This window comes from Saccoglossus kowalevskii, chromosome 4 (assembly GCF_978046115.1).
Source record: "Saccoglossus kowalevskii chromosome 4, keSacKowa6.1, whole genome shotgun sequence".
Classification (NCBI taxonomy): domain Eukaryota; kingdom Metazoa; phylum Hemichordata; class Enteropneusta; family Harrimaniidae; genus Saccoglossus; species Saccoglossus kowalevskii.
The window spans coordinates 25,406,661-25,431,008 of NC_140644.1; the positions used below are offsets into that span (position 1 = coordinate 25,406,661).

The 24,348-nt window shown below is 32.8% G+C and overlaps 1 protein-coding gene across 1 annotated transcript in view; it reads right to left on the reverse strand.

Annotated features, from left to right (window-relative positions):
* The window catches only part of LOC100371880 (kelch-like protein 12), a 72,986-nt gene extending 49,274 nt beyond the window's left edge, over positions 1-23,712 (reverse strand). The window contains exon 1 of the mRNA XM_006819387.3: positions 23,580-23,712. The gene's annotated coding sequence lies outside the window, so the exon portion shown is untranslated. The remainder of the gene's footprint in view (positions 1-23,579) is intronic.
* Between the last annotated feature and the right edge of the window lie 636 nt (positions 23,713-24,348).

A 24,348-nucleotide genomic window follows, 5' to 3' on the forward strand; every position in this document is an offset into this window, starting at 1 on the left:
GAGGGTCTATGGTTGATTCAACATAACAGACGCTAAAACAGACGCTTTCAATTATTGCCTGTTCAGAAAATACATTCTGATTGCATTTCTGGTTATTATCACATTGAAGTCAAAACAAATAGAAAGTAGCAGTATCTATAGGGAATCTTGTATCTTAGGTCTTATAATGTTATGATAAGACAGACATTTAAAATAAATGGGGGTCAGGTCACAGTGTTCTGATCTGATGGCTTTTAGGAGAATTGTTTTCAAGTGTACATTGACCTTGCATTAGTCAATGTTATAAAACCACTTTTAATTTTAATAAGCGATTTATTTGCAGCATTTAAAAAATTTGCAAATGTCTTTTATTGTAAATTTTTCAGTGCGTAGAACATTACATTGTCATGGATATATGCACTATATAAATTCTTTATTTATAACATATAATTTAAACTTAATTTCGTAGATGCATTTTATGGAGTTACATGCATTGTAAAATTAAAGTATATTCAATTAGTTTTAGTTATTGCCAACTAAAAGTACAATTACAGCAGGTTCAAACACACCGCCATAATAATAATGTTGACAAAAACTGACTCAGTTATTATATAATAATGCCACGGACTGCAATATCGCTTGGTATTCAGTAAAACCATAGTCAAGAATTTGAGGCTTGATAATTATTTTGTTAACACCACATTTAATAAATAAAAGAGTTTGGAATACAAGCCTAGAGGTAAGCATATTTCAAAAGTACAAGTGAAATTGGATACATTATCTATTAGTGGTGCGCGACTTTTATATAAAGACACAAACATTAGGTATCCAGGCAGAGTTTGCGTGAGAATGTTTTAGCTGTACTTTGAGGTTTGCTGAAATGATGATCAGTGATTATCTGAGCTGTCTTGCTCCTTTCAGCTAAGCAGCACTGTGACAATTTGAGTTCATGCTTTACTTCTCATACAGGAAGCAATTTACTGAAAAATCTGTATTAGTAGCTGCATCCCTAATAGAAGTCACACCCATTCTTTTTGATTAATTGAGAACTAAAAAATCATCATTTCTCACATGTGTAGATGCCCTAATAGAAGCCACATCCTCTCTGTTGCATTGTACCATTTTAATAGCCATGGTTTCTAATACAGACTTTACAGTATCAGCTATACTATATGTACACTACACTGACTTTCATTTAGACAATGACTAATAAATGAGAATAACCAAGTAATAAATATCATACACATGGGATGTGTTCAAATGCAGGTGAGGAATGACTTACATTTCTAGGGAATTCATCATGTACACAGTCAGGCATACAAGCTCTGTTACCAGTACATATTATGGTGCTTGACAGTCAAGTGTACCAAGAAAGGGCAACTCAATGTTATGCTTATTTACAAGCTCTAATTTTACTAATCAAAATCCCTTCTAATTAATAATTAGTAAATACCGTTTTATAAAATTAATATTAAAACTATAATGACCAACACATTTTATTTGTTTAGAACATATTTGATTAAATAGTGGATTAATGAAGAAATTTAATTATCATGTTATCCTCTCACATAGAAATTGCACATAAATACAGAAAACATAATGCTCACAATGATACATGTAATTGTCTAATACAATGCCATGCCAAGTACTGTAAAAAAAAAATGTTGAAATTTAACTACATGCCCTTTCAGTGAATTTGACCCAGTTGTATGAATTCGCAATTTAACACGTTCTATTCACAAAAGAGACTTATCACAATGAATCACACATTTTACTGAATTAGCTACATCTTGAATTAGCAAAAAAAAAGCTAAATTAGATAAAATAACAAGGTAACTAAAAAGACACGTTTCACAGAATGTCATTGATGCGAAACTTTCAACACTTCAGAAGGAAATTGCTAGTACATCAATTCCAATAACATGTCAGACTTGATAAACGTCAATCTCTGAAATTCAGCAGGTACACTATACACAGCAGTGTTAATGGGTAAGGAAATTAAGTACAGCTGAACAATTTGGGTTATCCCATGGTCATGATTTCACATACTCATTAATGCTTGAAGGTCAGCAAATGAGTAACATTTTTCACAGCAAGTGGAGTGAAAAATACGGCTTAGGCGGACCACATATTGTGGAAATACAACGTCACTTAGACATTCAGTTAACATGGAGTATGTGATTGTAGAAGCTTGAATGTCAGATTCAGAAACATGTTTGTTAGAGTGAGTGAAGTGAAAAATAGTGCAAATAGATGAACCACAGATTGTGTAAATACATCGTCACTAACACGTACAGTTACATTCAGTACGTAGAATCTTGAATAAGCTAAATATTACTGTACACATTAAAACTAACCAAGAAAGCAGGATTACATACACTTACTTTATAGCATCACGATGCTATTCAGAATTCACACCCAAAATAGAAATCAATATTCAATTATTCTGTGTTTAGTCTGTTATGTTTGATACATCACATGAATAGACAGATGCTATAAATAATAAAGACATATCAATAGAAACATTAAAAGTGACTGCACACAAGTTTGCCTGTATTCTAATAGAATAGAATAGAATAGAATAGAATAGAATAGAATAGAATAGAATAGAATAGAATAGAATAGAATAGAATAGAATAGAATAGAATAGAATAATGCTTTATTACATCCTTAATGAAATCTGACATTTCAGTTTTCGTGTTTGAGTGCAATAGTAATGTTTTAATCTTCAAGAAAACAATGCCTGTTATTGATAAGCTAATTGCATATACTAGTATGCAATTTGGTCACTAATTATATGCTAAGAGAACCTGTAAATGTCAAAGTCAAACAACAACCACTATGCTGCTGGTTATCGTTCTAAAAACATGTTGAACCACTGTTGTGTTTTTCAAAGGCTTTCTATTGAAAATGTTTCAGTCATTAAAAATACCAAATCTCTGTAGTAACTTTTTATAATTTGAGAATAAAACTACCCTTAATCTAATACCATTTTTAGGTTTGGTCAACACAAATCTTTCACGAAATCAGTCCGCATATTTTTTCCTCATTTTTCAATTAGTTTGATCTACCCTGTACGAAATAGGTGATTCTAATCTAATCCATGAAAGAAAAAATTGCATTTTTATAGGAAAATTGTGGCGATGAAAAGGTCAAAGACAGAACAGCCGCTATGGTAGAAGACACTATTACAATACTGATTTTGTCACATCTACCGGTAGTTCAAGATCACTATGAAAATTATTTCAGATGACAACTTATCACATTTCTTAGAAATTACAAATAAATATTTTTTACAAACAATTTTAAAAGCAAAACCAAACAGCATACTGTGTCAACAACAAATGATGATTATTTGAGTATAATAAGATAAGTTGTCTGAAAAGCACAAAATTATTTATTATTCATAATTCTTTGAACTTTGAATGATGCCTGAAATGTCTGGTTATTTGGAAGACTATGGTTACCTACTATACTTTAAATTATATAATATATTTCACAGCATGATCATATCTGTTATTTCATATACTGCCTGCATATATTAAAGGCAAAATTAATATGTATTAAACTTATTTTTTCAACAACTTCACAAAACAGATTCATAATGAGTAAAAAATTTACATCCGGTTACATGTACAATATTGAAAATATTAACTTTGTAGTTCATTTTACCATAGATCCTCTAGTAGAGGATCTATAATTTTACTTGCAATAGACAAATAATTGCACAAAAATGAAAATTGTATTGATTAACCTCTAATAGAGGATATAACGTATAATATTTATATACACACATGTCTGGTTCAGTAAAATAATATCTCCTCTACATGATTGTTGAATTTCCAATATCGGTATATATCTAAATCACCAAATATGAACATAGTTAATTATAAAAGAGCATCTTTTTGGGATCCACAGAGATCCACATGTAGTGGTACAAATACAAATCAGCAAGTTATAATATCACTAGAAAGGGTAAGGGCACTTTGCCAATAATAATTGAATGGCATTTATAAAATGAAATTATATTTCGTCTGGGGTAATTTGATATTGAATCAACACAGCTGTGTTTAAGGTTTACAATCTACCCAACCAGACTTACTGTGTTAGATTCAAATGCACTTTTTACTTCATCTCACACAATAATGCACAACTTACAATATAGATGTTAAATCGCAAGTGACAATTACTATTTTCAACGTATGTATTGAATTAACATGCAGCAAATTCATAGGGCATACTATTTAGTAGAGACACATACAGACCAAGTTATTATTTACTCCACTACATTAAATTATCTCTATTGATGAGCATCTCTGATACAAGCACACAGAAACCAAAAATAGTATTTTTTCTGTGCTAGATTATTACATGTGTATTTTGATCATAGATATACTTTATTTATGTGTGCTACCAATAGAGCACATATTATAATAGGAATGACTACATAAATGTTTTGTAAAATTATATCACCTATGCCTGGCTATATTTAAAGTAATGTAGCTATTTCAAAGTGTAGTACAGTGCAATGTACTTCTATTGGAGATGTGCTTTTAATACGGCGCCAATATAGTATCAATGAATCATGGTCCAGAGAATACTCAGAAGACCTTTAATCAAGAAGCTGTTTCCATCGAACCAATGCAGCATCTAGTGGAGGTGACTAATGATTCTGGAATGAGCCACTCTCATGAATCATGAAACTTTTATTTGCTGAGAGGTTTGACTTGCACACATTTTCACAATATTTTGTAGCCAAGTGAAACTTTCACTGGGGTTCACATAAACAGAGTCATATTAATTTTTGTGAAACCATGTGAATGCTCTATCTTGTTATGGTCGTTTATGAGCATTCAACCAAATTAAAAGGGCTGACAAATTTAAACAACTTTTCATTGTTTTCATCTAGTGGGAAACATGGTTTTTAAGAAATACGTATCTGAAAACACTGCAGAAAAAATCCTTGTTAAAGTAGTATTTAATAAAAAAAAAATAACAATACTCATCAAAATTTCCTAATAATTTGTGACAACCATAAATATATCCATCTAGTAACATAGAATTTTGCAGCAAAACAAAGTTTTGGGATATGGCAAGACCTTTTTATCACAGAAAGCAAAAGTAAATGGCTCAAAAATCACCATTTTCATGAATGTTTTGTGTAGTTTTTTTTAATTTATTTATTTATAAATTTCAATGGCAGCCAAATCAAACCAGCAATCATTGAGAAGAGTCAATCAGTCACAGCTTTAGCTTCAATGAACAATTTGAAAATGTTCCAATGTTATTCAATCGGCTAAGAGAAACCTCTCCTTTCAGTTTTAAATTGAAATTTATATTAAGTATTTAAAACAGGTTTGTGATCATGATATTGTATGAATCAAGAAAAATTGATGATTTGTTTTTAGCCAACTACCTTAAGTTAAATCAAACATTTCTGGCTGGGATAACCACAAGTTGCAGTACCTACAGTATGCCAGCAGCATGCTAACCAGAAAAATCACAGAATATAACCTCAGGTGTCTGTGAATTTAAAGGCAAGGGTACATTAATACAAAGAGCATGTACTCTACTAATCACAGATCAACTATAATTTTAAAAGTAGACTCAGTTGTCACTACAAATGATGGATGCACTCACTTCATTCAAGGTATTAGGATAGAAGGCAGTTTCTTAATACCTCTATTAAAATCACACATACACCTGTGACACTAGAAAATGCAAATTAAAATACATTTAATCCACTGTGAAGATGAAGAACTACGTTTTGATTAATTGACAGATGCTAGTATTTATTTCTAACTTTTTCTAAATATCACTCTGTGACCACTGATGAAAATTTTGCAAACAGCGAGGTAGACTAAATCTTACCTTAAGATTAACGATAAAAATATATATGATACTATATGCTTTGAGTGACTGAAAAATATACTTTAGTCATCAACCATGATGCTACAATGTAGCAACATATACTACTGTGCTTGTATGCCTCAACACATTAACAGGCTTAGAAACAATGGTAATTTTAACTTATATAGCCACGAAAAGTTACTCAGATGGGAGGGGGTTGTTGTTGTTGTTTCTAGTCACATTTCATCATATTTTATTGATACAGTATACGCATCTCTAATACAGCAACTACCGCTTATCAGAAATGTTTGACCAAAAATCGGGATCAGGCGGGTAAATGTAAATCTTTGAAAGAGAATTCGCTTGCTGAATTGAGGTACAATATCCAGACTGAAGTGACAAGTGAATTTATAAGGATATAGTGGCGAAAAAATAACCACCATGCTTGTTTTTACATGGATAATGGTCATCACTGGGAAAACCGAAGGCGTCGACCACAATGAGAAAACTGCAGGCCATCAAACTTATTCATTTTAACATATAATGATATATTCATTTTAAAGGAATATACATGCATATATAGTACATTTGGTAAAAAATTACCTGTATTATTAAATTTATCACAAGTAACAACTAGCTTATTTGCTCAATACAAATTGCTAGTTATGTGAATGAAAAAAACAAACATTTCACATTTTTCTGATGAGATGATTTGCATGCATGCTGACTTGATAACAAATATGCAATTTAAAATCAAATTTACATTCACTGTTCAGCAGTGGACTGTATGTAATATCGGCATCTGTAGAAGCACACATACAGCCTTCAAAACCTGCTTGATAATATTATCATAACAGTGTTATCATACTTGTCACTTAAATACACAGTTACAGTAACATCATCAACATCACTACACACACAGGGATGATCCTACCCGCTGGCAATCCAGTAAAACTGTTTACTTTTAAAAGAACCTCATAAAAGCAATTGATGAGACATGATGAAGAAACCAAGTGGTTTGTCATGATACACATGTAAAATACCTGAGGGGAATATTGATCAGCTACACGGTACCAATTAAGGGGTAGTCTCAAATAGTTGAAAGAAGATACTTAATATTTAGTTTAAGTTTTCAACACCCCCCGATGTGTTTGTGCTATATTTTACATGCATTGTATACATCGCAAGGGATTTAACACAATGCTGAGCAGCAACCACTGATGAAACCACAGATTTTCCAAACTGCAGATATGGAGAAAAAGAAACAGGTACTGTGTGAATAAAATTGTGTCAAGATATGACTACATTTTAATACACCTGTAATATATATCACTGGCAGGTGCAAGGAAAATTAGTACAGATCTAAATAAGAGAGGTTTCCTAGACAGGACATAAGATAATTTCAGATTTTCCCCCAATAGTGTGCGTGTTATCTACCATCATCTTGATGTATTTGGTTGTAATCATTACTGATGTGTATCTCAGTACATAACAACAACTGACAAGTTAATTTAAAAGTAGATTTATCGAAGTTGTCTTTACATAACGTCTTTATTACCAAACTGCTTCATTCTGGAGGCAAACTCAGCTAGGGATAGGTGCAGTTAACGAGCAAATAATGAGGAAATTTTAAAAGCACTACAAATTTCTAATATTCAGCAGATTGAAAGGTTGCACTGAATATTAAAAAGACAAAAAGGAAATGAGAACCTTATTTCCATGGAAACACTGCCTTCTAGGTATGAAAGTGGGCAATATGCATAAAATTGAGAATCCTAATTAAAAAATAGTTCAGATACATTAAGTTTATTCTTTGAAATTTAGAAACAGGCAATCATAAAAGTATGTTATTCATTCTCAAAACCATACTGTTACGCTTCAGTGAATAAAAAAAGAAGAGTTTATTCAATTTCAGAAATTATATACATTTTATATTACCCCAGTATATTTTTACCATTACCACATGGTTAAAAGGGAAAAGACGATCATGAGTATCCAGGACTGAAAAACTATTTGGGCCTCATAATTCACTGAATGACAAAATATCAATCATATCATATCAAATTTTAATACTAGGTTAGTTTGAATAATAAGGTAAATCAAATAAAATCAAATGGACTGAAGCTCTAGTTTGTTGAATTTCTGTCAGCATCAGTATTATAACAACATGTATTGCCCTGTAAAAATGTAATTTGCCACAAACTGTAAAAATGTAATTTGCCACAAACTGTAAAAAGCAACAGTTAGGTGCTAAAGAATTGTTAATCAAACAAGACCTAGAGTTGTAACAGTGATGTGAAGCAAAACGAATGCACAGTCCAAGCATTCAGCATATGCTCATTAATTTCTGTTTCTAGATATAACTGCAAGTGCAAGCAATATATCGTTTGTGAGAAATCAGATTGCCAATTCAGTAATACGAAACGAGTACAGGACACACATCACAAACAATCTTGCTGTAAAATATTGCCTTCCTACTAAATGTCAAGCACCTGCATTATAATGAGTTTATATTAACGAGTTTATATCATACTCCCTCAATGACTATTGGGTCAAAAAATCAGGTTTTTGACATGCAAAACAGTAATTATTTTATGGTTGCCCAAGCTAGAGAATGGTAAGTGATATTTGAAGTAGGAATCCCACAAATCCAGCTGAATGTACACTCTGCTCTTGCATTACAATACCAAAATGATATACTCTGAGTCTACACAAGGTCCTGTTTGCTTCCAGATTATAATGACATCACCATTAGGAACATAAAACACTAAATTGCACTTAATAGAAGGTCACTTTTACAATAGATTCCGGTATGTTTGATCAAATTTCAGATCACATATCCTCAGTTGGAGCAGATGTTTTTTTATAAATATCGATCAGCATATTTCTGATGTTGAATAATAAAACTGTATTGTTAATAAACGGATGCAATATAAGTAAATGATTTCCTGATTTTTGTTATATTTAATCAATTCAACATTATAACATGTCAGATATTTGAAATAATAATTTAATAAAAAGACATAATTTCATTGAACTGGAATTAAACTTGAAATTTTTCCAGTAAAATGTTGTGCCTTTGTATGCATTTAATTTATCACTATAGGTCATGATCAAAAATATGGAAAAGGGATGCAAGTTTATTTGTGAAAAGTGATTTTGGTGTTCAGTGGTTAATGTATAGCATGTTTAATGCTTAGGCATTAGACTGTATTTAGGACATAGCATTTGCTGTTCTTGTTTTTTTATGTCACTACTCAGTTGCATGTTGGGGTCTTAGTTTATTCTTCATCTTGCTTAGGTTCAATGTTGATACTAGTTTTGGGCAATTGTTACAGATTATAGAATTATGAATAGAAGATTATTTTTACCCATACCAACATCCACAATTAACATCACCTTAGTTAGTTGGATATGGGGAAATTTTCCCCACTATGAATGTTGTAAAGATACTCGTAAACCATAATATAGATATCTATGCAGTAGACACAGAGGAGGGAAATGCATTACACTTGGCAGCATCAAAAAACACTGTGGATGTTATAAAGATGCTCTTAGACCAGAATATAGATATCTATGCAGTAGACAGAGAGGAGGAAAATGCATTACACTTGGCAACATCAAAGAACACTGTGGGTGTTATAAAGATGCTCTTAAACCAGAATATAGATATCTATACAGTAGACAGAGAGGAGGAAAATGCATTACACTTGGCAGCATCAAAGAACACTGTGGATGTTATAAAGACGCTCTTAGACCAGAATATAGATATCTATTCAGTAGACAGAGAGGAAAGAAATTCATTACACTTGGCAGCATCAAAGAACACTGTGGATGTTATAAAGATGCTCTTAAACCAGAATATAGATATCTATTCAGTAGAAAGAGAGGAGAGAAATGCATTACACTTGGCAACATCAAGGAACACTGTGGATCTTATTAAGATGCTCTTAGACCAGAATATAGATATCTATTCAGTGGACAGAGAGGAGGAAAATGCATTACACTTGGCAGCATCAAAGAACACTATGGGTGTTATAAAGATGCTCTTAGACCAAAATATAGATATCTATTCAGTAGACAGAGAGGAGAGAAATGCATTACACTTGGCAACATCAAAGAACACTGTGGATCTTATTAAGATGCTCTTAGACCAGAATATAGATATCTATTCAGTGGACAGAGAGGAGGAAAATGCATTACACTTGGCAGCATCAAAGAACACTATGGGTGTTATAAAGATGCTCTTAGACCAAAATATAGATATCTATTCAGTAGACAGAGAGGAGAGAAATGCATTACACTTGGCAACATCAAAGAACACTGTGGATATTATTAAGATGCTCTTAGACCAGAATATAGATATCTATTCAGTGGACAGAGAGGAGGAAAATGCATTACACTTGGCAGCATCAAAGAACACTATGGGTGTTATAAAGATGCTCTTAGACCAAAATATAGATATCTATTCAGTAGACAGAGAAGAGAGAAATGCATTACACTTGGCAGCATCAAAGAACACTGTGGATGTTATAAAGATGCTCTTAGACCAGAACATAGATATCTATTCAGTAGACAGAGAGAACACTATGGGTGTTATAAAAATGCTCTTAGACCAGAATATAGATATCTATGCAGTAGACAGAGAGGAGAGAAATGCATTACACTTGGCAGCATCAAAGAACACTGTGGATGTTATAAAGATGCTCTTAGACCAGAATATAGATATCTATTCAGTGGACAGAGAGGAGAGAAATGCATTACACTTGGCAGCATCAAAGAACACTGTGGATGTTATAAAGCTACTCTTAAACCAGGATATGTTCATGCAGTAGACAAAAATAAGATGAATGCTCTGCACTTTGCAGCAAAGTATAATGATATGATAATCCTGTTATTATAAAGCTACCCTTAGACAGGAATATAGATATCAATGCAGTAGGCAAAAATCAGAATTAAGCAAACTTGAACATGAACTGGATTTGGAAGTTGTCTTCTACAGAAGCCAAACATTTGCCAACTCTACCAAGTCTTGCTGTCTTGCCAAACATTTATCGGACAAGATGAATACTCTGCACATTGCAGCAAAGTATAGAAGTGTATAAGGTACACTTAGAGAAGAATATAGATATCATATGCAGTAGAGAATAACAAGAAGAATGCTCTGCACATTGCAGCAGAGTATAATAGAAATCCTTGGGTTAGAATGCTACTCATAGACAAATTATAGATATCAATTCAGTAGGAAAACAGTTTCGCACTCTGGTACTAATGGCACAGAAATGGCACAGCACACCTTGCCCACCCTAATCAACAGTGATTCATGTTTGATTCACAATACAAGATTCCTGCATAAGGGCTGCATCATCGGATGGTAGTGGTGGAATTCAGGATCACATGATCAAAACATTAAGTCGATGGATTTCCAACTCATACATATTCAAGTTTTTAAGGGATCTCTTAGAGATGCACAAGCAACATTGACAGTGGCAGGGGTTAAGAGATAATTTTACATTGATATGTAATTTTGCTTTGAGTTATTTCTTTTATCATATTTACATCTTAGGGGTCACTGCCATTTATATTGGCATCAGCAGGGCAACTGCAAAGACTCCTATTGTGTGCTTGCCTAGACCAAAAAAATGCATCCAGTTGGCCAGTGGGACAGACAGATTAGCACAAAAAAACAAATTCATAAGTCCTACTGGTCTTGTCAAGACAGCAAAACATTGGCAAATGTTTAATATTTGCAGACATTTTGTTTGGTCCCATTTTCGCCCTCTTTTGAATTTTCAGCATAATAAGCTAATAGGTATAAATACCTGTCAACTTGCTTAGATAGTTTCAAAATATGTGGATCTGATTACCACTTTGATAAACAAGTGATGGTATACAGTGTAAATGTAGATGGGGAAATAACAACATAACTGGTGCAAGTGAGTGAGATGAAGTGTGAAGTAACATATAGCACACAACATGACCTAACTCATAACACAGACTGTCAAGGTCTAATCTGTAGGGAATTGCACAGACCATAAGGTGGCCTCATACACACACACACAGGCATAGTGCTAAATATGATGGTTGATGATAGTAAGTGGCTTATGAGAGATGATTTCTTTATGTTAGCATTTGAAGAAAGTTTAATTTAGACAACTTTTGTGAACGTTGTAGAGATATGCATGGCAATCAATCTCCAAGATGAATTAATTAAAATTTCTTTTTTAATGCATTTAAAAAAATATAAATGTAACAAACTAAAAATTTACAGTTCTTCAGCAAAAACTAAGAACAAGATTTCATCTCCCATAACAGACTACACAACAGCTTGTGTGAATTTATATTCAACTTGAGCCATTTATTAAGTTCTTTGTTTATTAAACCAGTGAGATTACTCATTTACTCAGCAAATGCTTATCTTGAATAAAAACAGATGATGACATGAATGATTGTTGAATGAATGTTTTGCTGTTACAGCAAGATATAAGATAATTATGTAGGGATAATCAAGCTTACAGAGATTCAATCATATAAGCACAAAAAAAGTTATCTATTATTATGAAGACAATTGCAAATCTGCCGATGATCAATCTTAAATTATTAACAGCATTTTTGTTCAATTTACCTGCCATAATTGAGAAAGCAAGTTATAAGCCTTGATTTTAAATCTAAATGTGCATGAAGATTTACTTTCATTTACCCAATAACCAAAGTTATAATAAATGGTTACTGTATCTAAAGTGATAGTAAACACTGTCAATAATGGTAGATATGAAACACACACAATATTGCCCAAAACCACATTTTTGAGTGTAGGTTTTAAGTAACTTAATCACTCTGCCACCTGATCCCCTTCTCTCATAAAAAAAATACAACACAACATTGGCCAGCCCTCAGTGATAGTTGGATAACTACATTGTACCAGGAATCAAGATATCAAGTTACAATGGGGAAATAGCTTATCAGTGGATTACACTGTATGTGGACGTCTTATCCAGGACTTCAGCAATGATATGTGTCTACATAGACCAGGATGAACCTGAAAAAAGATATCCTTCAATGGAGATACAGTTACATTTGATAGTTCTTCGATACAAACCAGCAGTCCCCCCCCCCTCCCTCCTAATGCACATAAGCAAAAAAGAACTTACAAATCATCAGCTTTTCAATAAGCAGGTAAATAATTACTTTAATGGAACTCCAAGTAGAGAAGCTGAAATAATAGCAGTAATAAGCTGTAAAAACATTTATCTGTGACCCACATGTCATTTACTGTTATATATGATGTAAAAGTCATATATGTTGTGCACTTTGATAAAGTTGATAGTTAATCATGTTACAGAAAGCAGTTCCAGGTATGATGAATGACAAACTGATAAGCTATATTGTGCATGTATATTCAGAGCTCAGCTCATCACATTTTTTACAAGATTGTAAAACATCAGCTGGTACTTTCTTTGAGTGTTTTTATACACATTGTACACTTCACTATTCATGAACACAAATATTTTAGCTACATAATGATACATGTGCGTGTAAACACAAATACAGTTGGTTATCATACATCAACAAGTCAAAGTCCAAGAATTGTTAAAATGATATGAACAGAAATTGTACTAGCATTCCGAGAGGGAAATGAATCACACCTCCAAAATCTTAAGAATTTGTGAAAATTCATTAAGCTATATCATTATCATAAAATGAGACTTCATCCCAATATTTGACACACAGAAAGCATAATTTTAGAGTTAATATTATCCCTGAATTAAGTAAAGAATAATAATAAAACAATTACAAATTTTACAAAAACAACACAGGATTCTTATAATAAGTCATAATATGCAAATCCAAAAATGAGGCTGCCAAATTTATATTTTGTAGCAAAATTATAGATATAAAACATAGGTAGAGTGAACACAGAACAGAAAAGAAAAGTAGTTACCTGCTTTGTCTAGCCAGGGGATAAGATGTATGACCACAAATGTGTCTGCACATACTTGATGCCCGACACCTTTTGCAAAGGTTGAAGTTTGTTGCTTGGTATAGTTATTTTGGCTGTATATCAAACACACATATCATTTAGCACAGGTATCTTGCTATGAATATCAAAGGCAAACAACTTTGAGGACATGCAGTGTATCAGGCATCAGGAGCATTTATAAGCCCCTGTGCTCAGCTACAGTACAGTGTACAGATAAGAACCAAACTGAGACAGGCTAGGCTAGGCTAGGCTATGCTATTCCATTTCAGTTGCAGGAGCTACAGCTACAATATGGGATGAAGTGAACAACTAAACTGAACCAGACTAGACTGTTCCATTTTAGTAGCAGGGTTGACAGCTACTGCCACAATATGGAATGAAGTGAAGAACCAAACTGAAACAGACTAGACTGTTCCATTTCAGATGGGAGGTTGATAGCTACAACTAAACCATGGGATAGAGCAAAGAAACAAACTGAAGCTACAGCTACAATAAGGGTTAAGTTGCTAGTTTCAATACATAGGCGCAATGCAAACCAGGCATCTAGTGTAATTATGAATATATTTTAGTGACCCTCTGCCCACCATGCAAATTCTAAGTACTGAAAAGAAATTTCATTTATTGAATGTAAATAAATGATAGACTTAGTCTAATTCCCAACTGACATATTGAATGAATATCATTGACTTCCTTTGCTCAGTTAGGAATAGCTTAAAGCAATTTTTTTAACATCATCTCCTCATAGTGATAACATCTATCAACTACTGTAATTGCAATTACGTCATATTCCATAGTATTTAGTACTTTCAATTTAGTATAAATAATTTTCATTGATTTCTGAATAAAAAAAAATGGAAACATCAGACTCATCAAACTGACATTTGACAACTATGATTACTTGGTAATAACTTGCGTATTTTTTGTGTATAGTAATAACATGTCTTCTTAAATATAAAGTGGTTTCAATTCTGAATGTTGAATCTAAGCAAAAATATGTTTTATCTCTTATAATAAGAAGAATCCTCTTGAGTCATAAATGTGTTACATTGTATGATCAAATATTATGATATACCATACTTAAATGATTTGATTTTTATTAGTCTAGTGTATGTGCAGTACACTTCCATTTATGATTCCAACATACAATCATGTAAATCATTTAAGCAAAAAACAAAGACCATTGCATAATGCATAATGTTCAGTAGTAAATTCAGGGGGATATGGCAGGTACCATTGGCTACGTTTGCACATTTACATCACCCATGTTAATAATAATGTTACTTCTCCAACTCTGCTTTTATTCAATTTCATGACTACACATCTTCAGAAATATTAAATAAGGAAATTCAATAACAGTATTATACTAAAGGTCTGTAGTTAGATATACACAATACAGTCAATACTACACTATAGCACAGATCATATATCTACCTAAAAACTGTGTATAAATGACTCTGAAAAATGAACCAGCTAGTATTATAACAAGTATGAAGTATAGGTGGAGATGTATCGAATTACAAAACGTGTTTCCGGCACCTGATGTGGCTAGTGTGTGCCTGTATGTAAAGTCTCCATGGATTTGAACGGAGAACAAAGGTCTTCGGGGATAAATAAGGGTTTAATTTTATAAATATTTTATAAATTTCCATAAAATATAACCCATGATTTCATAAAACTGAATGTATAGATCTAACAAAATAATTTGATTTACATGCAAGCATCTGTTGTTAATGTTTACGTTTACTGTTGTTTATACTTTCAATGCATTACACGTATGTGATATTACATGTATGAGAAAATTTACCCATTGTTGTAATTAATGTAATTTGAACTAGATTGGTACAACATGATTTGATTAGTAATTTGATTAAAGTAATATAACTACAAATTATTACATGCTTTCAATTTCAAGTAAATTTGATAGCTTAAAATTAAAAATATCCAGGGTAGTTTGTGTGTCTATTTGTGAAGCCTCTTCGTTGGACCATTGCTACACAGTGTAGAGAATGATTTATTGTTCAAAACAATGGTGGTGTGATTGTTTTGGAAAGTATAACTCCTGTATGTATATATATAATCTGAGAGGCAAGGATTTAAAATATTATTGCCCAAATACGAGTGTTAGTCCCCTTGAGCAAATGAATCCCTGCATTCGAACACAATTTGATTTAGTAACAAACAAGTAACTGCCTGAAAAAGTTTCCAAGCTTGTAAAATGGCCAGGCTCAGTGCATTTTATAAATCAATACATGTAATACATTGCTGTAGACACTGAGAAAATGATACAACAAAAAAACGCCAATATTGTTTTACAGACTATACTTCAAGATGCCTGGCTGTTAACACAGACATTAAAACAATAAATACGATCAGACATGGTCAGAGAAACTGTGTTTAGATAATGTTATGCTGAGGATTCAACTGAAAAAGTCCAGATTAACTGAGCCATAAATCATTTCAAGCAAAAACCAAGACTTTTCTGTTTACATTGTCAGATTCAATTTTTAAGCACAAGTCAGGCTTTATGTCTAAAACATGGGTTTCAAGAACTGTTCTAAGTAGAAATTTTGATTAAAGAAAAACAAATTCATTACGGTGATAATTAGATATTTTACCTACATGTAGTTGAGAAATACTTACCTAACACCCAATTGATACCTTCATATTCATTGAGTGCAAGGTAAGTATACCTGAATGTTGTAAAATCACCTTGGCAAAACAAAAAGAAAATAACACATTACATTCACTAATAAATCTCCTTGAAATGCATACCTGTACCAGTTAAAGCCAGTCACAACATAAACACACCTACCATCATCAATTTCAGTTGCAATTGTTCCTGGTTGAAAGACCTACACTTGTCACGTATAAGAAAGAGCCCAGTGGAATCAAATTCTTGATGATTAACAGCATGAATCAGTGCATCCTCTTGAGGCATGCAGAGCCATCATTATCGCTGTACTAATTACAAGTGTGGGAATTTCACATTTATCTATTAAATTATTTTTAATATCAGGATTTGTAACAGAAGCTAGAATTTCCATATTGAGTTCACCTGATAATTCATATATTCATTAATTGTTTTAATTTTTGCTTAACCAACATTAACATGAATAACATATCCTCTTTCCCATTTTTTTATCACATGAAATAAAAACTGAGAGTGAGAGCAATTTTAATGGTGATTTAACATGTTGAGAGAATGATTCACTGACTATTGATCCAAACAAGCATTGACAATGCACAGTCATGTGGTTATACCGTTTAGTCAATCTCTGATGTTCAGTCACATATATACACATCTACCAAAAGGCTGGCCATGCAACATCTGTACATGTAGTATGACTGAAAGTGCATAGACTGACAAGATGTAGCGATCATAATCACACACAGGGAGAGAGAAACCACCATGGATACTACAAAATAAATGCTGGTTTCAATCTTAAAAATATTATGACTTGCACCTGTAATCCAATGTTCATCGCGTGAATTGGTTCAAACATATTTACAGACTGTGATTTCAGATTTCAAACAAAATGGCTGTGGGTGGACACATGGATGGAAGCACAGATCCCAAATTAATAGTCCTCAATTTGTCTGAAACAGGTTCTAATTAACCAGCCTCAATTACTACTACACATTGACATAAATAAAACTGACATGCAGACCAGTGTTGCATATTTAATGGCTAAACTGCATCCTAAAGTTACCTTGGAATGTTGAGATACATGTAACATATTAATCACTAATAATAGGTGTAGTTCTGAATGACAGAATGGAATGTCAAGCCAAAAAAAGTGAAAACAAACAAGGGAGGGAGCCATTAATACTTCCTAGGTAGCACCATCCCATACACAGACACCATTGGTACATAGTAACCATCATGTTGTAAGTGTTGCATGAAGTAACACTAATAGAGTAACTGCACAGTGACAGACCATGCTTGATTTGATTCATACCGCCCAGTGAAATAATATGCAGCTGGGACTGATTTTTATGTGGTCAAGTGATTATATATTGTAGTGTCATAGCGCATATATATATATATATATATATATATATATATATATATATATATATATATATATATATATATATATACTGTCAGTGTTTTCAGGTGTACTGTGAAAAACAATGCTCATGGAAACTATTTCATGTAGTCTAACATAATGGCCACCCATCCTCAACAAGTTGAAAACATAACACGTAAAGTTGGATAGAGGACAATGAACTTGAGTAAGAGAGTCTTGATCTGAAAATCTAATAAGGCAATTTAGGATGGATATTATTAATAAAAGATCTCTTTTTTATTTTATCTTTTTACTATGCTAACTATAATGTTAACATTTACCAGCATATACATATTTATCCTTAAGTAAAATTTAATGCTGCAGATCTATAACAAGTAGAACATGTGGAGACAATAATGACATCTGTTAGTACTGATATAAAGAGAAACAGGATGAGACAAGATTATATCACAGCAAAGCAGTATGACTAAAAGTGAATGCCTCCCAGTCCCTAAAATTAACATACTGACTAATCTAAGAATAGAATGCACCTGTACGCATACTTCCCCAGCCTTCCCAGTTACATGCAGCCTGCAGTTTTGAAATACCAAGAGAGATTTTAGCAGATTAAATGCATATTTACAAGAGTCAAAAATACTGAGCGAGAAAGTCAGAATGACTGCATACAGTCAGACACCCTGACCCAAATTAAATGCACTTTCACAGCAATCAAGGCAAACCTGACAACATAATTTTGAAGGAGAATCAGTAAACTTAGGGTTTTAAATCAACACTAAAAGCGGAAATATTCCTTGCAGGGGATACTGTACTCACATTATGAATGCCTGTCAGCTATTACTTTATACTTTGCACATCCGACAACACTGGATTGTTTGTACTTAATACTTGACTGCACATGCTAAGAAATTAATAGTGACAACACATGACCTGGCATGGGTACGCATTAATGCTGAGCGCTTTCACAGCTTCCTCCAGACTCATTCAGATAAGAAAACCATGTCCATGCAAGCATTCATCTACATGCCGGCTGCTTTCTTCTTTTCTCAAGTACAAATCAAACAGTTTTACATGTACCGATATGCAATAGTTTTTTCTGTCTCTAGCGTTTGCTTCTTTGTAACAAAACGGGTCATTTTAAAAGAGTCCAGCATTTCCTTTAAAAGATGCCGGAAACTAAGAAGAGAATGAAAGCACGTTCTGATGTTAGACTGTGATATGAGTACTGAAGACAGGATGATGTACCTGATCATTTTGTCTTGGGAATAAGACAACTTCCGATTTCATTATATAGGTAATATGGGGCAGGTAGCTGGATAAAGTGCGTGTGTTGAAGACATACAGTACTAATACTATTGGTTGACAGTATAAGCACATAATAAAAATTCAGCTACCATATTTGCTCTACTAGTAATGCATACACTTACATAAATAAAAAAGGTATGTCTACGGTCAAGCCAAGTCAAATTTTAATGATCCAGCATTCAATAAATGATTTTAAATGCAATTTTTTATTTATTTGTGCTTCTATTAGAGATGTGCTTCAATAAAAGAAATATGGTATCTTCTGGTGCAGCAAGTCAGGACAACATACTGGTTGACTATATAAGGAATTTGATAATTCTTCCAAACAATATTTGAGATCATTCATTTCCTTATAAGATACATGTATCAGGGGTTTTCTAAATCGGGGAACAGATGTGCAGCGCCCTGATACTCTCGGCTGGCGCCCTCTTACCGATTGAACTTTCAAGTCATAAATATATTTCTTGAGCTGCACACTTCCGTGCTGCTGTCCAACATAAAATCTTTCTCAAATATATTTCTCTCTGTGAAAACCCAGCAACACCAGCTGACAATGTGTCTGGACACCAAATACACTAAAATTACTCCAAAAATATTTCAATGGAGATAGATAGATACACCATTAAAACGGTGCAGAAACCTTTCGATATGACGTCGCTCTGCTCCCTTGCCTGTGTGTGCTCTCTATTGTTAATTTTTTCTCGAAAAACTCCTTATGTATGATGTATGTTGTCTTCACACGGTATGACATGCCATAATAAAAAAAACAGAATACAGATTTTTTGCTATATAAAGCTAATAAAAGATCAGATCATGTGATGAAATGAAGAGAGTGTAATTGTTAGTGTCTTGTAACTAAACTTTATCCTGCCAATCACGCTTTGATATACAAATCTCCAAAAACCATCTAGTATTCTATAAAATATCTGGTAATCCAAGATGTAAATGCAGTATCTGATTGCCATTGATAGATCAGCAGGGTACATCAAACTGCTTCATCAGCAACCCACTGACTAATTTGAGATATAACAATGTCGATGTTCGTTTACAAGTAATCTGATAGACTGTGTGATGAGAAACTGAAATTATTCACACAGTGAGACTTTAGTATGCATAATTTGACTAGACCATTATGATGATTAAGAAGGAATTATTTGAAATTCTGAGGATACAGCGTGGGTGACATTTTGTTGTTGCTTATTATGATTTTGTTTTTAAATTTTCACAATGACTACTATACGTAATGACTGAATAAATGCATAATTTATTAAATAAATAATTTGGGAAATTCAAAATTTGTTTGCAAATCATTCAAAAACACCCCTATGATTTTGAAAGACAATTCAAGAAAGATGTGTGTTTTGAAAATAAATTATTTGCACTCACTTTATAATGAAACCAATGAACATTAATAAATGTGTTAAGAATTCAAGTATATGCATTTTCTCATTGATTTTAATTAGACAACAAATTTATACATTTAAACAAGATCTATTTTGTGAGTATAACCTCAAAATCACAAAAAAAATCCATTAAGGATGTTTATAAGGCATGCTGAGACCAAACCCAGATATCATGACATAAGAATATGTACATAGAGAATACAGGTATTCATGTAACACATAAAGATGCCCTATAGACCCTGAACTTCAGCCTACTTTTCAAACTATAAAAAACTGTACAACTATTTCAACACCTGATGATAAAAGAATTTGTTACCTTGTAATGCTACCTACACTGATGAATAAATATAGAAAATAAACCTGAGTGATTAAGTATGAGTCATTACAAATTTGTAAAATATCTAAAAGGTGTAATTTGGATAAAGCAAGGTGACGATTAGTCGCAAATAAAAAGAGAACTGCCTAAAGCAATGAAATTTGCTGCCTGAGTAACCATAAATTAGCCTACCATGTTTTCTTTTATGACTTATACCTTCATGGCTGCTACCACTTGTTTTATTTTATGTTTCTTACATCAATCATGTCCCTGTATTAGATTTAACAACATTAACTTGCAGCTAGAGAGAAATGTCAAAATTATAAAGGGTTTCTTTCACTTGGTTGAGGTATTATAATAACCTGGGATGTTCACCAGTTGAAGAGAAATCAATGATGCAACTACTCTATGACAGTACATATCTAATCTGATTACTGTTTAGTGTCAGCTACCAGGATTTTATCCCTGTTTAACAACAAATGAGAACACAAGACTTATTTTAAAAATAAAACACATTCAATTTATGGTGTCATAAAGCATAAAAATAAAAAGAATAAAGAAAAACAGAAATACTAACAAAACATTTCATATTTAAACATTGTCACAGCGTTTTTGATTACAATTGCCGTATTATATTTCCATGAATATAAATCATGCACATACATGTATTCACCCATTCCCCTAAAAATACAGAAACACACAATAAAAACAAACTACTTGACATTATATTCAAAGTCGAAAATGATCTTATAATCAATATTTCAAAGGAAAAACATTTTTTGAAATGATGGTGACTATGACAATAGACATTTCTCTCTAATGTACCTCTTCCTTCATCTTTGATACAAGGAAGTTAAAAATGCTTGATTTATAGCTAGATCCTGAAAACCTGTATTAATATATTCTATAAACTGACAACTGCAATTACTAGAGCAACTTTTCTTGTTATAATATATAAAAAGCTGAAGCAGAGAATTTAAATCTCAAAACATTGTCAGTTAGTTCATGAACACAGTACTGGTACTTTATTATTAAGAGCCCAAAAAAGATTGTAATTTCTTTACGGTGATAATAAAGTATTATTGTATTGTATTGTATTGTAATTATATGTATACATTTGTTTTCAATGAAAATACTATCTGCTATTGTACAGTAGGATTTTGCACAACCTGTCACAAACATTCATGCATTAACACATTGGCGTTGTGCATTTAACACATACTTTACTGAACCCAAATCGTGAGATTTTTTTCAATAGTGTATTTTATAGCTTTTTGTTTCATTACCTGATTTTTTTAAATGCTCAAAATTCTCCTGTGGGAATTAAAATGGCCAGATTGAACAAAAAACTATGCAAAATACTAACTAGCACATCATAAAATAAAAATACTGCAACAATACGGTAAAATGCATCACTACAGAAATGCGAGCTCACACATAGCAAGTTTAAAACTAGAACACATACAAATTGAAATTCTGGCGATGGTAGGAAAAACGAATTATAAAATGATGATTATGCCATGCCGGCACGAGGTGTTGCCGTCTCATGATCAAGTTGTTTTTCTTTCATAAATTTGGCCAATGCAACATTTATTGTGATGTTTTGGTGATATTTGCATTTTTTTTTTTGTTTTAATGAAGGATGAATATTTTTTCTACATTTTCTGTTAATTGTCTTTTGTTTAATGCTTGTGATTGTAATATCTGTATCGATTAATTGTGTTTGAATAATCTTATCTATTTTTATTACGTAATACCATTTACTGTGTTCATTAATTGATTTAAGTATGTTTAATCATTTAAGTATGTTTAATCATTTGTCCTTTGATAAAAACATTGATCTACTACAAATTGAGCAAATTCTCTCTATATATTTCCATTATAGGAGTTTTTTTACTCACGCCTAAAATGAATCGTAAAAAGTGTAGATGAACATCTTCTATGTCAGATTTGTAAGAACATTTGTCTCAGAAAATATCACTGCCCTTTACCAGTATTAGTCTATTTAATTTATAAAAGAGAGACAACATTGTTTTTTAATGTCAATTAGATTTATAGCCATTTTTTTCTTTCAGTAATACCAAAGTTTTTTTCCCTTTTCTTCATTCATTCATTTCATTACTTCCACGAATTTGACATTCATGCTTAGAGTAATTTCCAAATAATAAAAGTGCCCGGCTATATTTACAGACCACACAAACAGACAATGAGAGAATATCTGGCTAGATGAACTAAAATAAATACTAGACTCGTTACGAAATTACATTGAATTCGTTACATATTATAGCCATGGTGAACATGTACGCCGCCGTACAGTCATACACAAAATGACATGCAGTGGTTTAAACAGACGTGATAATTAATTGTGTATACGAGAGAGACAATGTGAATGTATTGTCTGTGAGGCAATGTCACCTGAGTCAATGTCGACGGTACGTCGTCGTCTGCGCGTAAATTTATTAAGTACATAAAATACAGAAAAATAAACACATATTCGCTCAGTCACTTATACACAGACAAATATTAAATGAGTCGCCTACCAAAAAGACGCGTGTACTCTGTTGGCGGAGGTCAGTGTAAGGGTGAACTGAGTTGACAAACAAGTTGCCTCGCGATACGACGTCGACGAGCAGTGCACAACGCATCAAGTTTTGCAATCCTTCACTGATTCACGGATTTACGCCTGGGATCACAACAAAAAAGTACGATCTTCTTACCTTATAAGCAGCACAAATCGCCATGAATCCAGTATTAGAAACCGATTGCAGCTTAGGTTGCTCGGTGGCCTGTAATTTAGAAGTACACCCAACATAACAAACACCCGGTTGAAATACCACATCCACAACCCATCACTGCTACCGGAACTTGCACAAAGGGAAATACGCTGGTCAACTATAGAGGGCGACAACACATTTCAAATGTTGAAATTTTAAGTTATTTCATTCCAAGTTTTGATCATGTTATACTCTCTCAATGTCAAATTTCGAATAATCTATATATTATTATGTCGGTATCTTATTATTATTACCACGTGTTAGCCGAGGTGGGGGGGGGTGCATTGAACAGTGTGACGAGTGCATTTTTCACAGAGTTTTCTGTGCATAATGTCATTTTTCTTGAACTTCGCCAACTCGTGGCAGCGAAATTTTTTTTCGTGCCTTGGTGAGCAGATCTCGCGCCCATGCACAATTTTGTGCCACCGCCTCGGCCAACAATTTTTCTTGCAACAACTCGCATGCAATTCTTTTTTCTCTCAGTGTCTGCCTTGCATTTTTTTTACAAAACTTTCCATGATTTCAAATGGTCAACCCCTTAGACCCTGGTGCTATATATATATTGATACCATTGATTAGCCAGTAGTGATACAAGTTATATACCACGGATTAGCCAATGGTGCTAAGATTTATATACCATTGATTAGCCAGTAGTGATACAAGTTATATACCACAGATTAGCCAATGGTGCTGAGATTTATATACCATCGAT